The sequence below is a fragment of the Armigeres subalbatus genome, chromosome 3 (assembly GCF_024139115.2).
Source record: "Armigeres subalbatus isolate Guangzhou_Male chromosome 3, GZ_Asu_2, whole genome shotgun sequence".
NCBI classification, from domain to species: Eukaryota; Metazoa; Arthropoda; class Insecta; order Diptera; family Culicidae; genus Armigeres; species Armigeres subalbatus.
The window spans coordinates 125,503,085-125,530,977 of record NC_085141.1 but is presented as its reverse complement, the minus strand read 5'-3'; the positions used below and the strand labels follow the sequence as shown (position 1 = coordinate 125,530,977).

Genomic DNA, 27,893 nt, shown 5'->3' with positions numbered 1-27,893 from the left:
TTGCTGCCTATAGTAGCTTGATTCACAACAGGGCTACTGATATACTGTGAACAGTGTATAAAATAATGTTCGGTACAGCAAACTTTTATACCTATTCATCGTGATAAATTTAATAAAATAAGGCACAACTTCCACATGGAATGGGAAGCACCTTCTTTCCCCGCAAAAATATCCACAAGGCCACATGGAGATCACCCAACCAAGAAACGGAAAACCAAATCGACCACGTTCTAAGAGCAGCTAGGCGCAGCGTCTCTTGAAGATGGCTGGAGAGATATTCGATCCGCCATTTGTTAGCACCGCACATTTGCTGCAACACCGCACGAGGGCGAACGAGGCACGATGTAAACAGGCGCGAAACAGACAAAACTCGATTTTCCGGAGGAAAAAGCGCCAGCAGGAAGATCGAGACCGTGAAGAGATGGAGCAACTGTACCGCGCCAATAACACACGAAAGTTCTATGAGAAGTTGAACCGTTCACGTAAGGGTCACTTGCCACAGCCTGATATGTGCAAGGACATAAACGGGAACCTTCTTACGAACGAGCGTGAGGTGATCCAAAGGTGGTGGCAGCACTACGAAGAACACCTGAATGGCGATGTGGCAGACGAAGATGGCGGTATGGTGATGGACCTGGGAGAACGCGCGCAGGACATAATTTTACCGGCTCTGGATCTCCAGGAAGTCCAGGAGGAGATTGGCCGGCTGAAGAACAACAAATCCCCTGGGGTCGACCAACTACCAGGAGAACTATTTAAACACGGTGGTGAGGCACTGGCTAGAGCGCTGCACTGGGTCATTACCAAGATCTGGGAGGAGGAAGTTTTGCCGCAGGAGTGGATGGAAGGTGTCGTGTGTCCCATTTACAAAAAGGGCGATAAGCTAGATTGTAGAAACTACCGCGCAATCACATTGGTGAACGCCGCCTACAAGATACTCTCCCAAATTTTATGCCGTCGACTAGCACCAACTGCAAGGGAGTTCGTGGGGCAGTACCAGGCGGGTTTTATGTGCGAACGCTCCACCACGGACCAGGTGTTCGCCATTCGCCAAGAACTGCAGAAATGCCGCGAATACAACGTGCCCACACATCATCTATTCATCGACTTTAAAGCCGCATATGATACAATCGATCGGGACCAGCTATGGCAGCTAATGCACGAGCACGGTTTTCCGGATAAACTGACACGGTTGATCAAAGCGACGATGGATCGGGTGATGTGCGTAGTTCGAGTTTCAAGGGCATTCTCGAGTCCCTTTGAAACGCGCAGAGGTTTACGGCAAGGTGATGGTCTTTCGTGTCTGCTATTCAACATCGCTTTGGAAGGGGTAATACGAAGAGCAGGGATTAACACGAGTAGTACAATTTTCAATAAGTCCGTCCAGCTATTTGGCTTCGCCGACTATATAGATATTATGGCACGTAACTTTGAGAAGATGGAGGAAGCCTACATCAGACTGAAGAGGGAAGCTAAGCGGATCGGACTAGTCTTCAACACGTCGAAGACGAAGTACATGATAGGAAGAGGCTCAATAGAAGACAATTTGAACCACCCACCGCGAGTTTGTATCGGTGGTGACGAAATTGAGGTGGCAGAAGAATTTGTGTACTTGGGCTCACTGGTGACTGCCGAAAATGATACCAGCAGAGAAATTCGGAGACGCATAGTGGCTGGAAATCGTACGTACTTTGGACTCCGCAAGACGCTCCGATCGAATAGAGTTCGCAACCGTACCAAACTGACAATCTACATAATGCTCATTAGACCGATAGTTCCACGATGCTCGTGGATGACGAAACCCGCACTTGGAGTTTTCGAAAGGAAAGTGCTGCGTACCATCTATGGTGGGGTGCAAATGGCACACGATACGTGAAGGAGGCGAATCAACCACGATTTGCATCAGCTGTTGGGAGAACCATCTATCGTTCACACCGCGAAAATCGGACGACTGCGGTAGGCCAGGCACGTAGCCAGAATGTCGGACAATAACCCGGTTAAAATGGTTCTAGACAACGATCCGACAGGCACAAAAAGGAGAGGTGCGTAGCGGGCATGGAGGATCGATCAGGTGGAAGATGACTTGCGGAGCCTCCGTAGACTGTGTGGTTAGCGACGTGGAGCCATGGACCAAGCCGAATGGAGAAGACTCTTATATACCGCACAGGCCTCTTCGGCCTTAATCTGAACTGAATATATAAATGAATAATATCAACCGTGCTTATTATGCACAGCTTGAGTTTTGCAATTGACATAAAAATGAAGAAAATCTTTTTCAAATTATCTGGACCTATTTTGTACACAGCAGCTAGTTTTGAAAATTCAACAACGTGTAAATTGCAGCTAATCTCATCCAACGAATTGTCATTCGATTTTCAATTAATTTTAAATGATTTTTACAAAAAAACCTTAAATTTAATTCGATCCAAACGAACAGTGAGATCGTTTATTTGCGTGCTTCAAATATGTGCATGAAAATAAATTTAAAATCACCGTTTGTTACGTAAGTTCGCAAGTACAGTTCTATCTTTCTTGATCCATAGTCCTATATCGATATTGGTTCCGCCGTCTGCTAACTGGATGCCACGATATAAGATATTTTCGACTTCCTCACACCTTGGGGAAATTTTCCGCAAGATTTTGGTTCTCGAGTATTTTAAATGGGGTACGGGAAATGACGGCTTTGGCAGGTTTTGTTCTATTATTGTCAGGGGGTTTTTCTATAATTAATTAAATTAATTATAGAAAACCCCCCTGACAATAATAGAACAAAACCTGTCAAAGCCGTCATTTCCCCATATACACTTTTCAGGCCCCAAAGAAAAATGGTAGTTTACAATCGTACGATGTATAAAAGTGAACACTGTCTTCAGTAACATTGCTTGAAATCAAATTCCCTATCAATGAAAAATGTCAAGCACAGGCGATTAAGATCTAACGACAACCTAGAACGTCCTGAACACGGTGAAGTTCGGAAATAGAAAATATAAAGTAAATTGGCAGGGAGCTATGCTGTTTTAAAAATAAGATATTTTTCGAACATACCCGTAGAGTAACCGTGATGTACAAAAACTATTTTTAGTCTTCCTTGAACGTCCTAGGCTATTCTAACTATACTTGAGTTCAGGAGTTGAGATTTACAGTTGCAAATAATCTTTTTTCTGTTATTCAATGCTTCGATTTTCTTCATACCCAATAGATATCGTTAGATAGTTATGGGACATTCTTGGTCATCCAAACTATTTTTGAGTTCGGGACTTGGGATCTACAGTTGCCAAAACTGGGTTTTTGTCACTTCAAGTTTCAAAACATGTTCAAGTCTATTAATCACACCTTTGGAAAGATAAACAATACCGCCAGATAGTTCTGGGGTATTCTGGATAATCCAAAATGTTTTTGAATTCGGAACGTGCAATCTAGTTGTGACTGTAGCTTTATTTGTTACACAAAATTCTGATACGTGATCAACCGTACCCATTACATCTCCTGAAAAATCAACATACATCGTGAGATAGTTTAGACATTCTGGATATACTCCAATCTGAGAATTGAAATCTACTGCTGTCCATTTTTTCTTGTCTCAAAATTGATATGTGATTCTTATAGTTAAATTTGTATCCCTTTGGAGCGCATAGTCTCATCTGGCCGATTTTCAATATCAGGAAGAAAACACTACACACTTGGTAACAGAACTTAAAACTACTCAACTTACATTTAGGTAAGTAAAGAATCTTATCCTCAACAACTGAGTTACTACGATCTCATCTGATGAATCCTACTTAATTCTTGCATTGATTGCTGGATATGGTACCAAAGATTATGTTAAATTATTCAACGATTTTTTTTTCATACCGTAGCAGGTTCTCTTGGAGAACTGGATGACTCTTTTGTGCTGAAACTGCCATGTCGATGGTATGAATTCTGAATGCTTTTACTTGACTAATGCTCTGGTGACTAGTGACTTCCTTTGAACATGTGCACTTTACAATCCAATCATATTCAGAAATAGGTGATTGAAATTCAAAAGATTCCCAAAAACTTATAAGGGTATCCAGGATGCATAATATATGCAAGTTCAACACAACTCGAAACATTTCAGGCTCAAGCATTCTCCATGAAATGTTTGTATTCTGTTTGAAATTCCTTTATTCAATTGTGAAACTTAATAATAGCATTAATACAGTCGACTCTCTACATCTCGATGTTCTGTATCTCGAAATCTCTCCCTATGTCGATGGTTTTCACGGTCCCTTCAATCTACATACATTTGGGTACATTACATCTCGATAACCTCCCTATCTCGATATCTCTCTATCTCGATGTGTTCTGATCATATTTTGTTCTGCATTCAATCTCCTCATGTCGATATGTTAAAATTTTTAGGCTACTAGACTATGTGTGGACAATAACAAACATATGAACAACTAGATATGACACTTGTTTTGTTGTCACTTTTCGTAGTAACGAGCTTTTTTGGATCTAGCAGCCATTTCAATTTTCCTTCCATTCCACGATCTCTCCCTATCTCGATGGTCCCTTCAATATTGAGATGTTGAGAGGCGACTGTACTATATTCAGTATTGTGGATTTCTTTTTTTACAATTAAATTTCCAGAATCTTTTGATGATCTTCATATTTTTCACCATTCTAGAATGTATAGTTTTTTAAATCATAAACCACTCTTCGGATTTTTTTGTGATGCTCATTATTTATGACCCTTTTGACAAGGTATGGTCCATATGGTCCAGAACCACCCACGACGACTGTCCGTGAAGTGATTGGGAGTTTTTTTTTTGTGTTGCGGAAAACCCAATAACTAGCCGACCATAGGATTGCCGGATAGTCTTTTCTGTCTTCAGTTGGTCAAGGCTGGATTACAAAAGCGCGTTGCGCTGACATCGCGTCGATCCGTTGTTTTGAAAACGGCAATTTCCTTATCGACCAGCACAATAGTCCAAAAGCGAAATCCTCTAGGATATCATTCTGGAATTCTTTTCGCAATTACTTCAGAATATCCTTCAAGAATCCTCTAGAAATTTGTTTAGGAATTTCCCCGGAAATCCTTCCTGGTATTTTTTCGGGTAGATCAGACATTTTTCCGGTAATTTTTCCGCGTAATCGTCTTGGAATTCTTTCCGGACTGGTATTTTTCCGGGAAATCCTTCAATTTTTTTCCAGAAATTCTTTCAGGAACTTCTCCAAGAATTATTTCAATACTTCCTTGCGGAAATTCCTCCGGAAGTGCTTGTGGGAGTTCCTCCAGGAGTTTTTTCAAGAGTTCCTCCGGTAATCCCTTCAGGAACTACACAGGGAATTCCTGGAGGATATTTGGCAGGAATTTCATGGGATTTTGGAAGTTCCTCTAGAAATTCAATTACGGGTATTCCACCGTCTGTTACTACAAATTCCTCCAGAAGTTCCTTCGAGAATTTTTCAGGGAGTTCCTCCAGGAGGTCCTCTAAGAATTCGTCCAAGAGTTCCTCCTGAAATTCTTACTGAAGTTCACTTGGTAGTTCAACCGGGAGTTCTAACATAAGTTCCTCCAGGATTTCCTCCGGAAATTTTTCCGGTAGTTCTTCAAGAAATTCCACCAGAAGTTTCACCAGCAGTTCCTCCGAGTATTGCTCGGAAAATTTCTCCGGGAATTCCTCCGGTAGTTCCTCCGGAAATTACTCTTGGAGGAATACTCGCAGGAACTCCCGAGAGAATTGTCAGAGGAACCCCCTGAGGAACTACCAGGCTGAAACCTCTGTAGGGGTATGTACCATCATCATCTTCAGAGGACTTCTCGGGAAACTCCTTGAGGAGCTCCCAGAGAAATTCTCGGAGAAGCTTCTGGAGGAATATAAATTCCTGAAGAAGCCTAAATGAATTTCAGAAAAAAAAAGCCTGAATGAATTCCTGGAAGAAATTCCCAGTAGGAACTGCCGATAGAACTATAGTATACCGGAATACATCTTGGAGGAAATCCTGGAGGAATTCTTGAAGGAACTGGAATAATTTCCGGAGAAACTCTTTGAGAATCTCTTAGTGGAAATGTTGAAGTTTCCACCGGAATTCTTTCAGGATCTCTACGGGAATTAATCTAGGAATTCCTCTGAAAATTCCATTGTTAATTTCATTTCCGGTTTAATTTCTGTATAAATTTCCGGTGGAATTCCTGGAGAAATTCTTTGAAATTTTCACAAGAAATTATTCGAAACTTTCATTGATAATTTTATGGAATTTGTAACTAGTAATTCGAAGATTTTCGTGAAATTCTTAGGAATGTTTACTGGAAATTCTGCGAAATTTCCACGGAATATTCTTAGGAATTCCACGGTGCAATTTTTCAGATTTTTTCATGAGAAGCAGCACGAAATAATCATCTGAGGAATTCCCTGCAGAACTTATGAAAGAGTTCGTGGAAGATTGGAGTAAATAATGGTGGAATTTATGGTGAAATTACTGAAGACTTTGCCGAAGAGGTTACTGGAAGCATTTTTAAAGAACCCCTGATAGAATTATAGATAGATAGCTTGCATATTGTTTTTTTTGCTGCCTATTTTATAATAAATATTATTTCAGAGAGGATTTGTTCAGAAATTCAGATGTATGGTTCTGGTTTTCTAAAACTTATGGAAGATTGCAGGACTTTTAAAATAATTGTTATAGCCGATTTAATATTCTTTCTGAATACTAAGTTCGTTAATAATTTTCTCGGTGACGCGCTCGCGAATTTTTTCGTTGTATCAGCTCCCAAGTGTCAATTTTTTGTTTCGGCTGATGAATTTAAATATACCTATGTTGAGTTTATTCCAAAGTTTTCGGATCGCCGGTGGATTTAGTTCGTGGAAAATCAGTCGAAAATTCATGCGTTTGCCAGTGACCGTGTCGCGACACACTAACCCCCCTGACAATAATAGAACAAAACCTGCCAAAGCCGTCTTTCCTCCTATATACATGACAGCTATCAGTATGCAATCTACGAAATACTGCCTAGCACTAATATACATATGTTTTTATAAAATTACTATAAAACTACGATTTAAAAGACCTAACAAAGACCCCCCCCCTACTCGAAATCCTGGCTACGCCCATGCTAGTAGGCTTTTAGGCTGAAACTGCCGTTTGGCCGAAATGGTCTATTGGCCGAAAATGTGGTTTTGCCGAATAAATCATTTAGCCCAAAATACCGTTTGGTAGAAATGGTTGTTTTGCAGAAAGAGCCATTTGGCACGAAAATGACCTTTCTGCAAAACACTCTGACACTTTTGGCCGGATGTCCATTCCGGCCAAATGGCTCTTTCTGTCAAACGACCATTTCGGCCAATTTAGCTATTCGGCCAACGGTTTTTCAGCCAAAGGAACTGTTCGGCCCAACGACATTTTCGACCGTATGTACCTTTCGACCAAATGACATTTTCGGCGAAAAAACTTTAGGCTAGATGAGCTTCGGCTAAACGGTTGTTAGAGCCTCCTTTAGGCTCCTGGTGGATAATTGGCGGTAGCTTCAGGCCTCGAGTAGGTTTTTCACTATAACTTCACGGGCTGTACTGCACTGGGGCTTCTTCCTGGATGGAATGCCGAATTAACTTCTGGTTATCGTCAGTAAACGAAAACTGGAACACTTTACTGTCACTAAATATTTATTCGGATGATATGATCACTAGTTTATACAATTCGAAACTAAAACATTCGATGCAAATGCACTGATTTTATAGTAAAATTAATGTTCTAGAAATTTTATTGGAGTTGAATTCGAATACGCGCTTCTTTTTGCTAGTTGTTGCTGCCATGGTAACGACGTACGTACTGCGATGTGCTGCTTCCGTTGCTATACGATGTCGTATATCTGGTTAACTAGATTGAATTCGATGATGTTCATTGTAGTTTTAGCAATGCTGTGCAGTAGCGTTATCAGTGAGCAGGTAATGCTTCGTTCTCGATCAGGCGTGAATACTTTTCAAATATAGAAAATCTTTGGATTTCATCAGGAAATCGGAATTTGCACTCGAAGATCTCCTTAGATTTTTGAAGTAAATCGTTGGTATTTTCACGAAAAATTCAGTGGAGTTTCAACGTGATAAGTTGGGAATATCTGTCGGGAAGTTCTGCGGACTTCTTTGAATATTGAGCCGGAGTAAAAAATCATATATCAGTTGCGTGATAAATATTAAAACAACGGCGCGCCGATGCAAAATTTTCGGAAGTCCAGATGGTATAATCATCATACAGAAAAACCGATTGATAATTATTAAAAATAATGTCAACAACACAGAGTGTCCTCTTTGCGAAATGAATTGGAGGCCATAGTTTATTTCGACCTATAGCAACCGATACCAGAAGTGTCAAACCAATGCTGGTGATGAAACCAAACATGCACTACAAAACTATGTATAATGGAAGTCCAAACTCTGCTTATTGAATCAGATTAATTGCGTCGAAATCCAATTTCAAAGCTGTATCAAACATTCCGGGGCACAAGTCATTAAAAACAAACGCCAGGCAACAGCGAAATTCACTTTAAACTTTGCTCTCGTTGCAGCATGCATAAAAAAATCAGTTGTGCTGACTGTTGACTGCCTATTACCTAATTGACATTTGGGCCGTCGAAAGCGCGTGGAGAGGGCTAGGACGTCCTTCGCTGTAGCTATTTTTGGACACTGCCGTGATTGTTCCCAACGATTACAGAGCCGCAAGCGTTCAAGTAATTATGCTTCTACTGATTATATACAGAAAAAGATGTTGCGAGCCATCCGGAGCAAATTTGTATCAGTGGTGAGGAGATCGAAATGGTCCCATTGGTCGCCCACAACCGACATTTTGAGACACGTCCAGACAGCGAGTCGTATTTAACCGCTAATATCATGTAATAAAATTTGAAGCTTTTTTTGTTTATCTCATTTATTGTGATATTTTGAATTAAAAGAAGTCGATTGAAATAATCGGTCGTCAATTTCAACAAATCAGCAACTGGAATTTGTAAGGTTTTTTATTACTTACTGACATGTCCTAAAGAATCAACTTGTTTGCGAGTGATGCGTATCTACCGTCATCTACTGTAAGGAAGAACGGTCCAAAATGAACCCTTTAAGCTTTTTCGATGTTTTCGCCCTTATAAACAAAAATATCAAACCATTTCAACGTATAGGTGCAAAATTTACAAACCCAGCTACATTCCACAATGATCTCCTATTAAAAAAAATAAGGTTTTCATGACTTTCTAACGCATTTAAAAAATGTTTTAAAAATAGGCGTGGGGCAAAACGCCCGAATGGTGGTCTAAAATGACTCAATTGCATGTGAAATGATGGTGAACGCATGGTTGTTTGTTTTTCTTAATGGATTGAACTACAATCTTACGGATGTGGTGGAAAAATAGCAAATCGTTAAATTTGAGTGAATATGAAGGGATTTTGCTCATTTTTTCCAATGCAGCTCAATGATGGATAACTAGTTATGAATTGTAATGGTAATATTCGTTCATGAATGTACTACAACAGATTATATGAGTGATTTTATGAGTGAAGCCATTTTGCCCCAGGGGTGCATTTTTGACCGTTCTCCCCTAATAGGTTCAAAATGGAAATGTAGCAGCCATAAAATCGGCAGCAGTATGCAGATTTTAGAGCAGTTAAATGTTCCTATATACATTTTTAGACTCGTCTCAGGATCGTTGATGAGCCTGTCAACAGTTCAAATTGTTGAGAATCAACAAGAAGAAAATGATAATTCTAGAATATCCAAAATATAGAAAGTGGAAGGAATTTAAATTTATATACCTGAGGAATCTGGCCACCTCAATAACGAATATAACATCGCAGAACCTGTTATGGCAGAGAAAAAAATTGAAAAAGTCAATAGATTTGGAATTTATACTTTTTAATGATTTCAAAAGGATAAAGCATCGCTCTTCTTTCCGTAGCCTCAGAAAATACAGACGCAACCAAGTTATTTAACAAAAACAAAAAAAAAAGATTCTTCGTACGGCCGAGTCGCCGAATAATATGCAATTAACACAGAAATTAAGTCAATTGGAACTTTTAAAAAGATTTTTTTTAGTGGCAATGATAAACAATCATCCCTTTGCTCGTTACATAAATACCTATTTGCAAACTTAAAAGAACTGCAGCAGTACTGACAATCATTCGATACACTGTGAGCGCCACTCACGTGGCGGGCAACGATGGATCACGTTTTGCTCTCAACCCCGTGTATTTTTCTCTCCACTCAATCATTGCATTGGTCTGGTTCTGTCCATCGGCACCAATCAAACGGGGGTTAACAGAACCATAAACCGTGCGTGGACTTTTGATCTGAAATAGAATCCGCACGGTGACCATCAACCCTTTATTGATTATGCGGTGTGTGCTGAGCAGCCGAACCTGCCGCAACCCCAAACATCAACTCCGATCCGGTCTGATGGAATGAACTTTCCGATCCTTGCCGGGTGTCCGCTTAGGTGGCGGCGGCGGCGGCGGCGGCGGAGAAGGATAAGCAGCGATCGGCATGCGATGACGGCAAGGTTTACTCGGTCATAAATCAGCGCATTGTGATATCGAGAGTGCGTGTAGACTTTGATTTTGCTCTCGATTTACACGCATGGCAGCCTCGAGAAGCAGACTGTCTGACAACGTCGACGCCGGCATCGTCGTAGGAGTCGGAAAAGGTTACATGTCGCTAGTCCAACCCTATTTTTTCTGCGAATGAGCTCGGCAACGTTCGTTATCCTGTTGGTAAAGGTAGACAGTCTGGTTTTTGTCATGTTTTATATATTTTCATTTGTTGCTCTATTGCTTTAAAATTGTTAAACCAGAAGTACGTTAGAAAGCGAAATTGAACATAGAATGGGACTATATCGAACAACATACTGTATTATATTGTAATTTGTACGTTGATATGTTCAAAAAACAGTGTACTCGACATTTTATTCTTTGGAGTTCTTTGTTGTTATTAAGCTACAATTTGCATAGCTGTGAACAATCTTTAGCACTTAGTTATAACTAAAATCATTTTAAGGCAAAACGAATAGTTGGAAATGTTTTATTTTAGAATAAGATAGAATAAGAATAAGAAAGATGCATTGGTAAACTTGTAAGCCTACTTCGTGCTGCTTGCAATTACATCTATTGTTATCTGGGTTCAGAGTTTGTCACTTACCCTATAGCCAATCAGAGCCAATGCAGATTTATGGGACAGAGACTTAATTGATTTTGATCCAATAATGCTGCATATCTAGATTGGTGAGCCGCACAGCAAAGACGATAACCTTTTCCATCGTCTGACGCACATCATAATCATAACAATGCAAGTCAATGCCATAGCCAGGAACAAATCACCAACCCGTTTCCATAGGATAACTAGTTATCGGTTCAATGCTGGTCGTAAAATATAATTTGATTCGATTATGATAGTTTGTGTCCACACATCTCATACTTGCTAGTGATTAATTAAATCAAACATATTTCCGACATTCCGGGGAGTTCAAGCATGTTGAGCACCAGCCAAAGCAGTTATACACCTTCGTCTGCGTGCCTTTGAGACAGTCTACAGAGCCAGACTATCTTCCGTCCATAAAAGCGAAATTTTGAAATTATTCCCCTCACGATCCAATTAAGTTTAATGTTCAGCCACTTACCATTCTGTCAGCGTCGTCCTCGGCTACCGAATCGCTCCCACGAGAACTATTCAGCCACCATAGGAAGCCTAACGGACTTCTATCTTCCTCCTCGCTCAGTCGAGTATTTTGTGCATGAGAATGTCACACACGTAGCGCAATCGAAAAGTTTGGATACTACTGAGTTCTTTGTTTTCCACATAATCGGAGTCTTTGAAATCGAAATCGGATAAATTCCTTCCGCAAAGTGTCCGAAAAAAAAAAATCGTTACGTGCCAAGATTGTTTGATGTGAAAATTCTATCCATCCGAGCACCCTCAATGCTTTTCAAAACGATACTCATAAATAGAAGTTGCTCCAATATCTTGTAACATTGCTTAGGCTTACTTTCATGTCTATGGCTTCTATTCCGTGAACTGCAATAATGCAAAAGCCTACTGCATAGAAAGTAAATAAGGACGGGCCAGGAGTTGAAACCAACACTGGACCTATAAAGCTTGGTTGGTTTGAAAAATTTGTTAGTTTTTCGCCTAATTCAGTTATTAGAAAACTGTTTAAACGCACTCAAGTTGTTATAGATACTTAATCCCCCATCGTCCTGAACCAGCGATGTGTTTGAAAATTTATGTATTGATATCAGACAAAATCGTTCGAAACGGTCTCTGATAATTTAATTCGTTCAACCAAAGATTATTTTTTCACAAATTTGGAGTAACTAGTCACCAAGTAACCACGTCACGGTTTTGGAAATTAATTTCATCATCTGTTGCTTTATACCACTCATCAGTCTGTGAAACATGGTCTTAGAATGTGTCTGATGGAAAATATTTATAGTGTGAAATCATAACCTTCCGGTGCGGCGGAAGGTCACATTTGCTCATCAGAAAGCACTAGCAGTTCTCTTGATGCGATGCATTCATCAGTGAAGAAAGTAAACTTTGCCAATCTGCATCACATGCATCAAATGCCAAGATGATAACCAAAGATGCCACTCGGGATGGTGTTAACGGTAGTGAATCACATGTGTACACCGCCTTCCGGCCAAAGCTGCAGGCTTCAAGCGCATTATAATCGGGTGCAATCTGACGTGCTCCATGTCACGTGATTAGCCCGTTTGTTTGTACATTGTAGGTTTTTCACTCAGCCCGGCCACAAACCACCTCGTTTGGGTGGCACTTGAACGTCGTGCGGCGGTAAAAAGGGAATCTATGTCATCGTGTAATTAAATGAGCATTACCTCATCTAGCGCGTTCATCTCGTTTGTTGTCAGTCATCTAATGCGGTGTGCAAAACTGCGTGTTGCAAATCGGTGAGCGACGGACATAATTCGATTAAAGTGAGCGGTAGACGACGGCCAAATGGAGTTTGTATGGGGTGACGTACTGTCGTACCGATGTCAGCAAAGTGAACGGTTGGGATGTTATTGATAGGATCAGACCGAAACAGCTCATGTAGTACATAAAACTTGTAATCTAAGATTAATTTTTTTCAATTTTATTTTTAAATTTACGTACATAGGCATTTTTGACGGGTCTTTTTTTAGAATAACGCAAATTTGTATTTGACTTACAACTAACGGATGTTGAATTTCAATGCATTAACAGCTTCTAGCACATTTATTGCGGAACATGATTATTAAATTTTTGAATCAATTTAGCAAAATCAATAAAATGTTGAATTTAGACATAGATAGACAAAAACATAGTCGGTAGATCATGTATGTACTAGCTGGACAAATGCTTTTAGAAGAAAAAAACCCAGAATGATTCACCTAGCGGTGACTTTCTCGTGTATTATAAAACAAGAAAATCACATAAGAAAGGTCAAAATTGCTCTTTTGGGGGATAGATTCAGTTATTTCCATCAATTCACATTTATTTGCGTTTGTTTTTGAGAATTTTTTTTTCGGTTTTGAAATTTTTTTTCCAAGGGGGGACCCTTGGGAAAAATGTGGAAGAAATCAATATTTTTTAATAACTCCGGAACGTAATGGCCGATTGGTCCAATTTTCAATAGCGAAAAATTAGGAAAGATTCCGCGTCGAAGGCAACCTGTTGCAAGCACACTTTTTGTACACCCAAAAAACAAATCTGACAATTATTGTATAAAATTTGAGCATATACAATTCTGTAAGCTTTTTATACAAATATTGTAATAAAATAATACAAATCTGTATTATTTTAATACAATATTTGTATAAAAAGCTTACAGAATTGTATATGCCCAATTATTATACAGTTTCTGTAAGGTTCTTATGCAGAACTGTATTAAAATCTGCCATCCCCTGGTGGGGTGTACACACACACACACATACACACACACACACACACTAGGGTGGCTCAAATTAGTATGGGAAAAACTTTTTTCAATTTTTTTGATGGGCCGCCCTCTTATTTGGTTCTATTTGATGCCCTGATGCTCTGGACAAAATTTCAGCCAAATCGGTCAATGTTTGGGCAGTGCTAAACTCGTTGGAAGTTTATATGGAAAAATGTATGCAGAAACATCCAAAAACAGTAAATTGCAGCTGGACTACACAACTTACGATGAAGAACTGTGATACTCATTCAGATCTTGGAGAATTTAATACAGAATGTTATGCAGAAAACCGCGAGAAGATTCGAGTTTGCCCGGCTAAGTTATTAGCATTTCTCTGCAGTGGGGTTTGAGCAAATTTCGTTTCTTTTACCTTTGAAAAGAAATAAATTCACCCCTACAACACTCCAGTAAAATTCTAATATCTTTGCGTAATAAACTCTAATCTTCTTGCGGTTTTCAGCATAACATTCTGTATTTAATTATACAAGAACTGAATGAGTATCATTGTTCTTGATCGTAAATTGTGCCGTCCAATTGCAAATCACTTTTTTTTGGATGTTTCTGCATACGAGTTTAGCACCGCCCAAACGTTGACCGATTTGGCTGAAATTTTGTCCAGAGCATCAGGGCATCAAATAGAAGCGAATAAGAGGGCGGCCCATCAAAAAATTTGAAAAAGTGTTTTTTGAGCCACCTTAATACACACATACAGACATCACCTCAATTCATCGAACTGAGTAGATTGGTATATAACACTATGGGTTTCCGAGCCTTCTATTAAAATTTCGGTTTTGGAATGATCATTTAGCCTTTTCGTATACTTAGTATACGCGAAAGGCAAAAAGTAGGATAAAGGAAGTAATTGGACAATTGTTCAAATTCAAATTGAAATTTATCCTTCCGGAACTCGCATTGTTGTAAAAAGTACAACATCTTTGAAAAAAGCTTGCTAGTCATTCACAACAGAAACGAGACTACGTGTGTGATCCAGGGTCATGCGAGTCCCAAGAGGATTAAAAAAATATGATTTCTAATTTTTTTTCTACGAGTTTTTTTTAAATTTTCGATGAAATCAAATTAAAAAAAGTCCTAATTTTTCAACAAAATTCCATTTGTATACCCTCTTCATCCAGAGGGGGAGCGGCTCGAACTAACATAGAAACATTTATTGTTAAAAAAACGAGCAATGGGTAATGTTTTCAACATAACCGAGAGTAGACGTAGGACTTGTATAAACGTAACGTATTTACATTTAACTTCTAACTTTTGGATCTATGGAATTTGATTATAGGTATTGATGTTGGAAACGACAATTTGTTTATTTAAAACTTCTGGAAATAAAACTAATAATTAAATACATAATTAGAATTGCTTTGTTTCTATTGAGCCTTTATTTACTCAAGCAAATGCAGGGCATTTATAGATTTCTTATTGATGATACATAGTATTTGAAGTTTAAAAATTATATTTATAAAATTATGGGGAACTGTCCCGTTTTCCAAACAAAGAAAAGAAATACAGCACCAATTTAGTTGCTTCTTTTTGCTAACATGCGTGCTTACTGCTGAAAAAATCACAACAATAAGAAACAAGCCAAGGAGCAGTAACCCTACTAAAATAGAGGAGGTACTGCTAATACGTCAACGAAAAAATATTTAATGCTTTGATTCCAAACTCCGGGTTTACATCAAGTTTAATAATACAATTTCTCAGAAAATAAATAACAAAGAATAAGATAAAGTTTATTTGAATATTTTTCTGAAAATTATTTTTTGGGTACTTTTTTAAAACATTTACATGTAATACAGCGCAATTTTCTAATCTAAAATATATTAACACTATTGCTGATTGTGCATCTTTAATTGCTAATGCCTTCTACAAATAGATGAAATTATTTAATTATGAATTTAATTCAATTTTTTCTTCATCAGTGTAGTTGATTTATTTTGCTGTGGAATTAGAACCATGTTTTAATGTAAGTGTCGTTTAGTACCAAGCACAACTTAACATATGGTCAGTCATATGACATGACTCGTACCCATCCCGGGATCATGTAGATTATGAAATCAATCACCTGGACCAAATCTCTCTGGGCTAATTTTATCCTTCTTCATCTACCTCTAGCCTCTAGCCGTGAACTCCGAGTGATGGGCGATTGCATCCATCGTGACCGACACCATTGCATCCGACCATCATCAAGCACAGAATGACAAAAAAATGCGCCCACTTCTTTCATGCATATTCGCAGACCCACCGGCAGTTCTACCGCTGGTGACTATATGCTGTCGCTGTGTAGGTGAACACAGCGAACGAACGAACGAAACAAAAAATGCGCGAGCAAAAAGCACGTCAGTACGCGCTGCTGTCACAAATTGTAATGACTCGCACACGGCAGGCACTGCTTCTTTTATACACAAAGAAAATTTTCCGGTAGACTCGAAGGCCCGTGACATACCGCATTCTGATGTCCGTGTTAGGAATGTACTGGATTGGCTACATATGAAATTTTTACTGGCTTTGCAAGAATTGAAATTTTCAATAGCTTATCGTTAATATTCTTAAGTTTCAATGAAATAGGCAAATTGCTGGAGAGTGTCCGAGTCGATTGATATATAAATCTTAAAAATCCATCGACAGATAAAGGCGCTAGTAACGTTCAAAATCTTCCCTTCCAGCGTAACGCTCTCGATTTCCAAAAATCTAAATGACACCCAGTATAGTAAAGAAAGACGTAAGTCCTACGTCAAAAAAACACCATATGATAAAATTGGTTAAATAAAAATTGGTAAATAAAAAGAAGATTCAATGAAACTTTAAAACTCGATGGTTTTTCACTGGTTGCATCGAAATTTGTTAGATATTTGTTGAAGGTAACAAAATTACAAAACTCGACAAATGAAACAATAAATAATAATTGTCTAGTTTTCTGGAATTTCTAATGTGTCGAAATATATAATTCAATTGGATTGGATACGACTGGAAATAGTTTTTATGTGGAAATTTCGGCTATCTCACCATTCAAACGATGAACGTTTTACTCTGCCCGACGTTTCGGCCATTGAATGTGGCCTTTTGCAAGGAAAAACTCTATTTTTTTAAAGAATTTTAGTTATAATTTTGCACAGTTTCAGTAACTTCAATCTAATTTTACTTGGTCAATTGTTTTCGTCCTAATTTATATGTCGTTCTGGGTGTCAAATGGTCAAATGGAATTCTGCCAAAACGCACCAAACGGCTTTTTGATTGACTTGTTATATTTTGTTCGTACCAGGAAAATGGGAATCATTTCATATCAATTCATAGGTACATAAATTTGTTATAGGATATCCTCAGTTATGAGTTTGAGGGATCTCCGATACGATACACGATCAACTTAATCTGCTAAACGAAAACTTGGTCAGAAATATGGGTTATTTTTTGTTGGTGCGATTTGGCCGAACCCCGGCGCTTTTGGGCTTCTAAATTGGTCAAATATTAACTTTGTCACGGAAACCAACAACAAGCTTCCGTTCCTAAAAACGCTCATAATTGGACACAAAGACCCAGCTCCAACTGGTATTCCAAACCCAACGCATCTGGACGCTTGATGAATTTCCACTTTTCCGTCCAACAACCTAGAACAACCTAAAGCAAATTTCTGGTATATCTCCGTTGGTAGCACTCGAAATCTTCTACAAGGGGTAATGCAGATCGGAATCATTCCTGCGATAACACAAACTTCTTCCGACGAAATGGTTCGCTACGCACTCGCGACTCGGAAGGCCATTAGACGAAACACGCTATTCAGTTTCCTCCGGTTACGTTTCGTCTTGAGCGCAGCTCCCCAGGCTGGAACTTCGTACCTTAGTATCGTAAAAAGACGCCTACTGCGAACCACCGACGTTCGGCATGATCCATGCCAAAGCACTGATCATTTTAGCCGCTCCTATCTGCCGTTTTGTGGTGAGCCAGCTGCATCTTGGCTCCATTCATCCAGGTTTCTACTGCGTCGGTCTCCTCCGCCACCAGCATTTCCACCTCCTGTTGACAACTCGTCATTGGAGACTTGCAGCGGTTACACGGTCTTCATCTTCGTTCGGCGTACGTGACCACGTCGTAGAACCACGCTGCGGGAAAGGACCGTCCACGATGATCTTCAGCTTGTCCGGACACATTTCGGCTGGCGTCGCTGGACCCCAGGATCAGCGTCAGCTTCTCGCCACACCTACTTGAAGCAATTCGACTTGCTGATTTTGATCGCCCGTTTGAAAGCCGCTCTAGCTTCACGAAATACTATCTTTCCCTACTCTCTGACCATTTCAGACCTTGCCCTCCAATAGTGTCTCCTTGCTCTGAGACAGGCAGCGCGAAGGTTGGCGAGCGTTTCGTTCCATCATTAACTTGGCCGCCGGCTGTTCGTTGGCTCTAATTTCCTCGGCATCGTTGCATCGCAAGCCCTCGCTAGCGTTTCCGTCAGCTAGTCTCCGTCAAGATAAGTAATGCCACAGTCCGCTAAAAGTACTTCGACAAAAAGATCGTTATCGAAGTCCTTCGTTTTGCATCTACGCCCACTAGACCTTATCTCCTGTCGTACCGTCGGTGTTCGTGTTCCAACACTATAATGGATCGCCTGGTGATCGCTATGGGTTCATGCTCTTCGCTATCGACGGACTGTAGAACGTGACATCGATGATGGACTCCCTGCCATCTCTGCGAAATGTTCTAAAGGTACCTTTGTTGGCCAATCTTACTTCCAGCTTTGCCAGCGCCTCCAGCAACCTCTGGCGTTAGTCAGTCTGCTGTTGGTTAAGAAACAGAAAGTTTTAGGTTCATTTGTAGCGGATTGTATTATTCCAAAATAAGATTTTTATTCAAACGTATTCGTAGAATTACTTTGATGTACAATAAACTATTTTTTAAGTTCCTTGGACGTCCTACGCCATCCAAACATTCCTTGAATCTAGGACTTGAAATCTACAGCAGCAAAGAAAATCGTTTTTCAGTATTGAAAGGTTCAATATGAATTTAATTATATCCATTACACCTCCCGGGAGGACAAAGGATATCGTAGGATAGTTGTGAGATATTCTGTGTAATCCAAACTGTCCTTAAGTTCGAGACTTCAGATCTACAACTTGTAGTGGTCGCTGTGCCGCGGCTGTTCCTGGAGGATTTTTCAACGGATGGCTTACGCGCCACCTCCGAAGAGGACCACCCGCCGTGTTATTTTGCCCGGCTAAAGACTGGTTACTGAACCAGTCTGGAAATTATTCAACACACCAGGAACACGCGTAACCGACCACCCACACTCAAATTTTCTAACCCACGATACCGACAACCAAACTCTTACAATCCTGACCAACGAAACCCAGCACCCTCCCAAATCCTTTCACGTGTCCACAGTATAAAGTTATCATCACTGGTAACAATCTTCCTACCCCATCTTTCCCTCTCGCTTGGAAAGACGAACAATTCGGATAAACATACGCGGACAGACAAAACTAACGCGGAACGTGAAATACCCTCCAGACTCTCTCAATCACATCTGACTAACTAGGAACTACGATTAACAGAAACAAAAACATAGTAGGGTCGGTGTACCAATTGTCGCCATACATAAGAACAACTATTTTTTTAAAAATAAGTAAAAGGCATGTGGGTGGACTTTATATATCGAGCGAAAGGTTTTACTTCCTGCTCCTTAGAACAGCTGTGAAAACCACAATAAAATTTGTTATTATCCTCAAAATTGATTAATCCATAATAGGAACGCATGCACCAGTTGTGGCACTAATCTTAATTTTGGTTCCTCATTTGGCAAATCCCATTGTTTTCTTATGGGACTGGCCAAATTGGGACCATTAGTGCGACAACTGGTGCAAAGTTGAAAATTAAGCAAAATCATTTTTTACAATTATGCTTTGCTTCATCAAATCAAAGGTGTTATCGTGTCATATGAATATGCTTTATCGATATGAAATTGGTTTGCGGTGATTTGATTTGTCATTTGGCATATAAAGCACTAGTGCGACAACTGGAGCTATAGCTAACCTATATTTCGTTAGGACATTTTTATAATTCTCGGTTTGCTTTAAATCACATTCTCTGGGCCGGCCTACTTAGTCCCCTTCACTTCCCTAGCTTGTGCGGTCTTCTACTACTTTCTCTACTTCTAGCGCTTTTCGGTGTCACTTGTCTTGCATGCAACGACTTATTCTAATCGGCCATTTCAGCCACTGCGATGGACTCCGACTGGAGTTTACGACGGTTCGCCTATTCTTGCTGACTACAGCACACTCGGAACCGCGAACGGGTCCGGAAAAAAGGTTTGGAAAGACTTACGGTTCGGGCCGACTCAATCGGCTGGGGTTTGACTGGGGGTCGCCGGTTGGAGTGCAGTTTGACGGTTGCTACTCCCTTCCGCCTTCGTCAAGGCGGGAAACCTTGAGTCCAGAGCGTGGCAAGGGTCACCACGGTCAGGATCTAAGTGCACGAGTCGATTGCAAATAATCCTCAGATTAACGTTCTTTGGCAATGTAACCGGAAATTGAAGCGCGACGGATTACGTTGACCCTGATTGTAACAGATAGATTGTTGTCGAAGCGGTTTGGACTGCTACTCATATTCCCGATTGCAAGTCGAACCCTTTCTCATTGCTCGGATTTTATGTATAACGGTGTCACGAATGGTGATCCGCTTCAAAGGCGCTTATGCGTTCCAGGCGTAGCAACTAACCTCTTCACGCAACGTTCTATTTAAATTGCATGCAAGTCTGCACCAGCTGCACGGTTCGTTTTATTTGGTATTCCATGTTGTGTTGTATCGAAATTTACGCCAAGCTCTATAAGACAGTATAAATCATGTTTGCACTGTGACAGCGTTATAGACTCACGTAGGGATTTTTTAAATGCTTACGGTTAGCTGGAAAATGTACTGCTGTGTCTGAAGCTCTCATGCTCTAAACTCAAAAACGGTTTTTAATACCCAGGATATCCCAAAACCATCTAAACATGTCCCTTGATTATCAGGAATGTGTTATGGATATGTTTGAATACATATCCAAACTTAAAGCTAGAGTGGTGGCTGTAGATCGCAAGTTCTGAACCCAAGGACGGTTTGGATAACCCAGGATGTCCAAAAACAAACTTATCATGTCTCCTGGAATATATGTTATTAGACATGCTTGAATACATATCCAAGTCTCTAGTGACGAGAAAGGCTAGCTGTAGATCGCAAGTTCAGAACTCAAGGACAGTTTGGATGACCCAGGATATCCTAACCATGTCTCTTGATCTTCACAAATATATTATGGATATAGTTGAATACATAACCAAGCTTGAAGTGACGAAAAAAGCTAGAGTGGTGGCTGTAGATCGCATGTTGTGAACTCAAGAACGTTTTGGATGACCCGGGATATCTTAAAACCATCTTACCATGTTTCATGATCTTCTGGAGTATGTTATGGACAAGGTTGAATACATATTCAAGTTTCTAGTGGCGAAAAAATCTAGTTTCGTGGCTGTAGATCGTAAGTTCTGTACTCAAGGACAGTTTGGATGACGCAGGATATTCTAAACATATCTAAGCTTAGAGTGACGAAAAAAATCTCGCATTGTTACTGTAGATTGTAAGTTCCGGCCTCAAGGACAGTTTTTTCAACTTGTTTTGTCAGTTCTCCATCATAAATCACAAAAACAAATAGAACATATCAGTTTTACTGCGTAATACCGCTCAGAAAAATTTGGGCCAGAAAGGGTTAAAGCGCGCTCTGTTCGTGCTCTGCAGCTTTAACGGAGGCTTGATGATAGTGCTTGTCTTTCACGAGGCTTGTTACTAGAAGCTTCATTTTAGCGCTTGTCCTTCACGAAGCCATAAAGCTCATTGTCGCTCCTCCTGAGTAGCACTACTTTCAGATTTTGGGGTGGAATCCCTATTCTCTAAAATAATCCTAGAAGAATTTATAGAGGAAGTTCTGAACAAATTCCTGAGGAAAATTTCTGGATTTATCTCCGAAGTAATTTCCAGGAATTTTCAGAAAAGGCCCCAAAAAAATCCAAAAGAATTATTGGAGGAATGTCAAAAAAATTCTTGCAGAAATTCAAAAATGTCGGAAATTCCTTTATGAACTCATTTGAAAATTCCCATAGGGATTATTTTGGAGAATTCGGAAATACCTATGGAAAATCCTTCGGAAATTATTCCAGGAATACCTTCGGAAATTGTTTAGAGAACACCTTCGGAAATTTCTCTAGGAATTCCTCGTTAAGTCCAAATTACTTTCGGAAATACCATTCGAAATTTCACCGAAATTCCTTAAAAAAAATCTTTGGAAACTCTTTTAATTATTCCTTCGAGAATTCCTTAACAATTTTTTTTTGTTTCTTCCGAAGTTCTTTAAGAAATTCCTTCGGAAAATCTTTTAGGAATTCCTTTAAGAATACCTACGGAAATTGTGTTAGGAAAACCTTCCGATTTTTTTTTCAGAAGAATTCTTGATTAATTCCTTTGGAATTTGCTTTAGGAAATCCTGCCGAAAATGAATTAGAAATTCCTTTAATGAATTGTATCAGCAATTATTTCAAGATTTTTTTATTGAATAAATTATTCCAGTAATTCCGTATGAAACCCCTTCCGAAGATCTAGAAAAAAAATCTTGGAGTTCCCTTGAAATTTCTCTTGAGAGTTTCTTCAGAAATACAACTAGGAGTTCTTTCGAAAATTTCTTCAAGAATTCCTTCGGGCATTCAAATTTTTATCATAAATTCCTTAAGACCTTCGGATATTCCTTTGAAAATTCTTTCGGAAACCTTCTGTCGAACTATCTGTAAATAATACAACGTAACGGAGTGGAATTAAATGGAATAGTACTAAATTCTTCTTATGACAGGTACAGATGCTGTCAATCAAATTAGTAGTACGACATTATCTCTTTGAATCAATGCATAAATTTCGTTAAAACTACACAGCAAATAATTTTGAAAATTCAACGACGTGTAAAATTGCAGCTTATCCCATCAAACGAATTAACATTCGATATTCAATTAAATTTGATTTAATTTTACAAGCAAGCACCGTTTAAATTCATTTCGATATGAAAGAATAGTGAGATCGATTGAATGTTACGTTTATTTGCATGCTCCAAATATGTGCATGAAAATACATTTAAAATCACAACATATTTTTATCTGTGTATGCATCAACCGATCCTGAATAAATTCAATAATTTCTTTGAAAATCGAACGATTATTTTTCAAGGAAATTTAAGCCTTTCAATACAACTTTATTCTCCAAGAAAGATGATAACATGAATGCTGAGTTTTGGTGTCTATCTTAGTAATAAAATTTTGCCAACATAATTAAGCGGTATAAAGCAATTTGTTATGATTTGCCTTATCTAACGCGAACTAATTTTTGCCAAATTTCTAAAAATCTATGCATTTTGTACCTAATGGGTCGCAAGCAATGTAGGACTATGCTAGGTGGGACGCATGTCCAAAAAGTTTGGGAAGCTCTGCCCTAGACAGCATCAATCAACGGTAGATATTCGGAAGATCGGACAGGCCTGATCAACAAATAACTGCTCGCTATAGAAATCTGGGAGCAAATGGAGTTTGCAGCGGCCTACATTTGAGTATATTGAGTGGCTCACTAACAGGAGTTGTCAAATATATTGATATTGACTCGTTTCTTTTATTCAGCAAATTTACACAAACATTCCACTTCTGGAATTTAATAACACATCACAAAGTACTAAATGATAAAGTGTAACACTTACCTCTTTCCAATGTTTTGCTTTCTTTTTGAAAAATGTGAACGATGTTTGTTTTTGTTTGCTCGCAGCAAGAAACCATATGCGTTATCTAACTTCGGTATAGGCTCTGATTATGAGTGCTGCCAAACTACAAGTTAGATATTACTCAGATTTGCCTTATCTGTCAAGTGTTTAAAGTTATGGTGCTCCACCGATGTCCTGCCAATGCCCTACCGATGTATGTTCATTGTCCAATGATGCATCGAATAATGAGTGAAAATAATATTTCTAATCAATAGTTTCTCAACATAACGATGGATGCGATATAAATAATTTAAATTAACTAAAACAGCGCACCCTACATAAACGAATGGGCTTAATTAGTCCCATGATCTCAATTATTATAATTTCAGTAATTTTTTCGTCAATACAAAGCCCTATCCCAGCGGTTGATTATGTTTGCACACAACAAAGCCATATTAATCTCGTTGGCGATGAAGTTAACTTCGAAAACCATCCAGTCCAACAGCGGCACGTCGCCATCGGCAGTTGCTGTTGTAATGTGTGATTAATATTTCATTCACTGCCATCATCACCGATATAGGTTTCGTTAATTATGCAACTAATATGGACCAATTGGTGGCTATAACAGCTCATAATCCATGCAGTGCGAGCTGCGAGCTGGCGTGTTATGGATTTGGTTTGGGCTGGTTTACCAAAAGTGCCTTTAGTCTATGGCGGTGTAACGGTCAGCCGGACCAATTCGGCAGATGGAAACGGTGCCAATCCGCCGGGGGCTGCTACGAATGGTTCGCTGACATTGACCGTACTCCACGACAATCGATTATGAATTAATAACTGTAAAGCGCGGCGCACTTGTGGACCGTTGACTCTACCGGACAGGTCATTGTCATGTGGATCGTGCCCACAAGTGGCCACTAATTATTCGAGGACCATAAACAAAGCTCCTAATTCATATCGCTGTTTGCTAATCTTGTCCCGGCACTGGTTGAAGCAGTTTTACGATTTCCATAAAAGCAGTGCGATATGCAAAAACCATTGCGTGCACTCGGTGTTTATAATTGCTTACTTGACTGACCATAAACCATGACCAGAGTTCCACATGAAAGTATCCATTTCAAACGGTATGGTGAGTAGCCTCGGGGCGAGTTCAACACTACTTGCAGATCGTATCGAACGAATCTGACGTGGTTGAATGACAGATGAACAAAATCTGATGTCTTGTACAACTTGTCTTCCGGAGATTGAAAAGCGCGAAATCGGTCCGGCATCCCTTCTACTGAATTATGCCAATGAATGGGGTGCAGTGACTTAGTAAACCAGCTCTATCTATGATATATTGTTGCACTTTTGGTGTATGGTACATTGTTCCGTTCTGTTTGATCTTCAGAGAGGATAACAGATAAATAACGTTCAATCATTACCGCCACAGGGGGCGTCACAACGTTCGTATGAAGTCATTCTACAGAAGTAAACAACAATGTCTTCTATTTCTTGATATTTTTGTCAGCCAACTCGGACAGTGTCTGTTCACAGCTTTCAATTGAAGCTAATACTAACCATAACCCAATTTCCTAGAAATCCAGCGCGAACCCGGCGGTTCTACCGCCTAAGCTAGGAATAATCCCAACAACAAAGTCATAGTGTACAATTTTCGTCCGTATAGCTGAACCAGGCTGACAAATTGCCCTACAAGGTTCCATGTCACTCTCGTTCCATATCACCGCGCAGTGTTCCGAGTATCTGAACTGAACGAGGAGACTCGACTACGCATCAGTAGTGCGGCGGAGTACAGCACCACTTTGTTAGTTAATCAGCTGGGTCACCTTTGCGACAGGGACTGCCTCGCCTCGTGATGGCTTGCGGGGAAAAAATTGATTTATATTCACAAAACAAAAATATTGTGCGACGACGCTGACATCAGCAGAACGGTGCGTCGTCACGCCGGTGAACCGTGAACGAATGGCTAGTTCGGGTGGTGACACATCGAACTATGACCGGTATTCTGCGATCAGGTTTTTTTTTTTCATTTCAGAGCTTAGAAACGGTTGTTGAACCCGAAGGGCCTGTGGGTCGAGGTCAGTTACTCAAAAATAGCTGTGGAAATAATGATTGCTGGCAGTGATTATCTCAAGCGGAAGTTTTTAGAGATCGTTCATTTATTTCAGCGTCTATGTATTCTTGTTGTTGAAAATTATCTTGTGTAGATGAGAGTGGGTGTTAATTTTAATAAAACACATCATTGATGCAATTTGAGGACACGGATAAGGTACTCTAAGTACGAGTAAAGGCTATATATTCGCTCCAAAAACAAACTATTTATCAGTGCCCCAGAGACCTTATTTCCTGATGTCTTAATGTGTCAAGGAGGATAGGCTGTACACAGCGTCCATTTCATTGAACATTTGTATTATACCCGTGTCATTTGTTTAGTTTGTTTAGTTAGAAATTAAGTACATAGTCGTTTTTAATTCAGATATTTCTAATGTGAGGCCTATTTGGATTGAGGTACCGCTATTTATACCCTTCGAAAAATGACTTATACCAAATCTGAAAGGCGCGCCCTCAATCAGTTTCGGCATCAACAAAATGTGGGATAATACTGATTTTGACCATGGATCGGTACTGAAGTTCAAACATATTTTTGCTTCTTCTTATGAGTTCCGAATTCGTTTTTGTACAGAGATCTGATTTTATTGCATTCGGCATTTCGGAATCTCACCTTTACACAGAGCTCTAATCATCAGTCAGAGGATTTAGCAGATCCATCAAATTCGTATCCGCTTCTTTCCTAATTAATCAGCGCTCTGGAGCTTGGAGATTCATGTCGTCCATAAACCACGTAGACTCTTGAGGGGGAGGGAGGGGTTTCGAAAAATTCTACGATATTCTACGAAGGGGGGCGGGGGGGTATACCAAAAGTCTACGTAGACTTTTTAATTTAATGTTTTTTAAAAGCGATTTATACAGCAACTTCAAAAGGAAGATCACTTGTTTGATTTTTTTTAGAATGTTCCGGTTTTTTGCAAGACTTTACCGAAATAATCTCTTGTATTTCTCCTTAAAAATTTTATGAATTTCACTTAAGTAAAAGTCTGAGCTACGCCTTAAACCTATCATGGACTTCACCAGGAAATTCTTCTGTGTTGAGAAGGAAAATTCTCCAAAATATTCTATAAAAACTTTAGATTTTTTTTCAAAATCCTCACTTGGATTTTACTGCTGACTCTACTAGAATTTCGTTTGATTTTCGGCAGGAACTTCTTTGCAAACTATGGAAATTATGTCGTACTTCAACGGATTTTTTTTGTTTTGGAATTTAAAAAGAAAGCATTTTGGAATGTCCAAGAAAAAATATTTGGAATGCCCAAAAGATATTCTTTGAAACTTGTAAAGGGAATTCTCCGATATTTCCACGAGAAACCCTTCAGAATAATTACTGGAGATTTTCTAGGAAGTCCCAATTTTGTGCTTAATTTCGGAAATTCTTCGGAATTTTCAAAAGCAAAATTATTCGAAATGCCCGTGGAAAATTCTCCTTCGTAAATTTCTTCGGCAGTTCTAATGCAAATTCTTTGGAATTATCGATGGAAAATTTTCGGAATTTCTAAATAAGTTGTTTCCACGAGAAATTATTTAAATTTCCCACCAAAAACAGTTTGAGTCTCCACAAAAAATTGCTATTTTTGTAAAAAAGCCCTCCTAATTTTTATGAAAATTTATTCGAATTTTTTACGAGAAGTTCACAAAATGTTCAACTGAAAATTCTCCATAATTTCCACCGAAAATTATTCAGAAAATATATTTTGGAATGCCCATAAGACTTAACTAAATTTCCTCAAGAAATTGCTCCAAATTTGCAAGAGAAATTTAAAAAATTGTAGGAAACCATTCTAAATTTTCAACGGGAACAATTTCGGAATATCCGTTTAAACTAAAAATTACCTCGGAAATAATTCATCTTATGGAAGATGAGAAAAATACCGCAAGGTAGTTCTGGGATATTCTGGGCTATCTAAACTATTGTTGAGTTCGGGACTCGAGATCTACAGCTACGTTGAATCCTTTGCTTTTCAAAGCTTCTATATGCATTCAATAATATCTATTAAACCTCCTGGGAGGTCATCGGACATCATAAGACAGTTTTAAGATATTCAGGGTCATCCAAACTGTCCTTGAGTTCGGGACTTGAAATCTACAGCTGTAAGAAAATCTTTTTACAAT

General features: G+C 39.3%; 1 protein-coding gene and 1 long non-coding RNA gene across 3 annotated transcripts in view; one reads left to right on the top strand and one right to left on the bottom strand.

Annotated features, from left to right (window-relative positions):
* The window catches only part of LOC134227993 (TLD domain-containing protein 2), a 671,450-nt gene that overhangs the window by 219,540 nt on the left and 424,017 nt on the right, over positions 1 to 27,893 (top strand). The gene's annotated exons all lie outside the window — the stretch shown is intronic.
* On the bottom strand, positions 11,102 to 11,995 carry LOC134220035 (uncharacterized). Its single transcript, XR_009981749.1, has 3 exons — positions 11,621 to 11,995; positions 11,419 to 11,546; positions 11,102 to 11,360 (listed from the first exon to the last, which is right to left on the bottom strand). It is a non-coding gene; the product is annotated as an uncharacterized LOC134220035 (long non-coding RNA).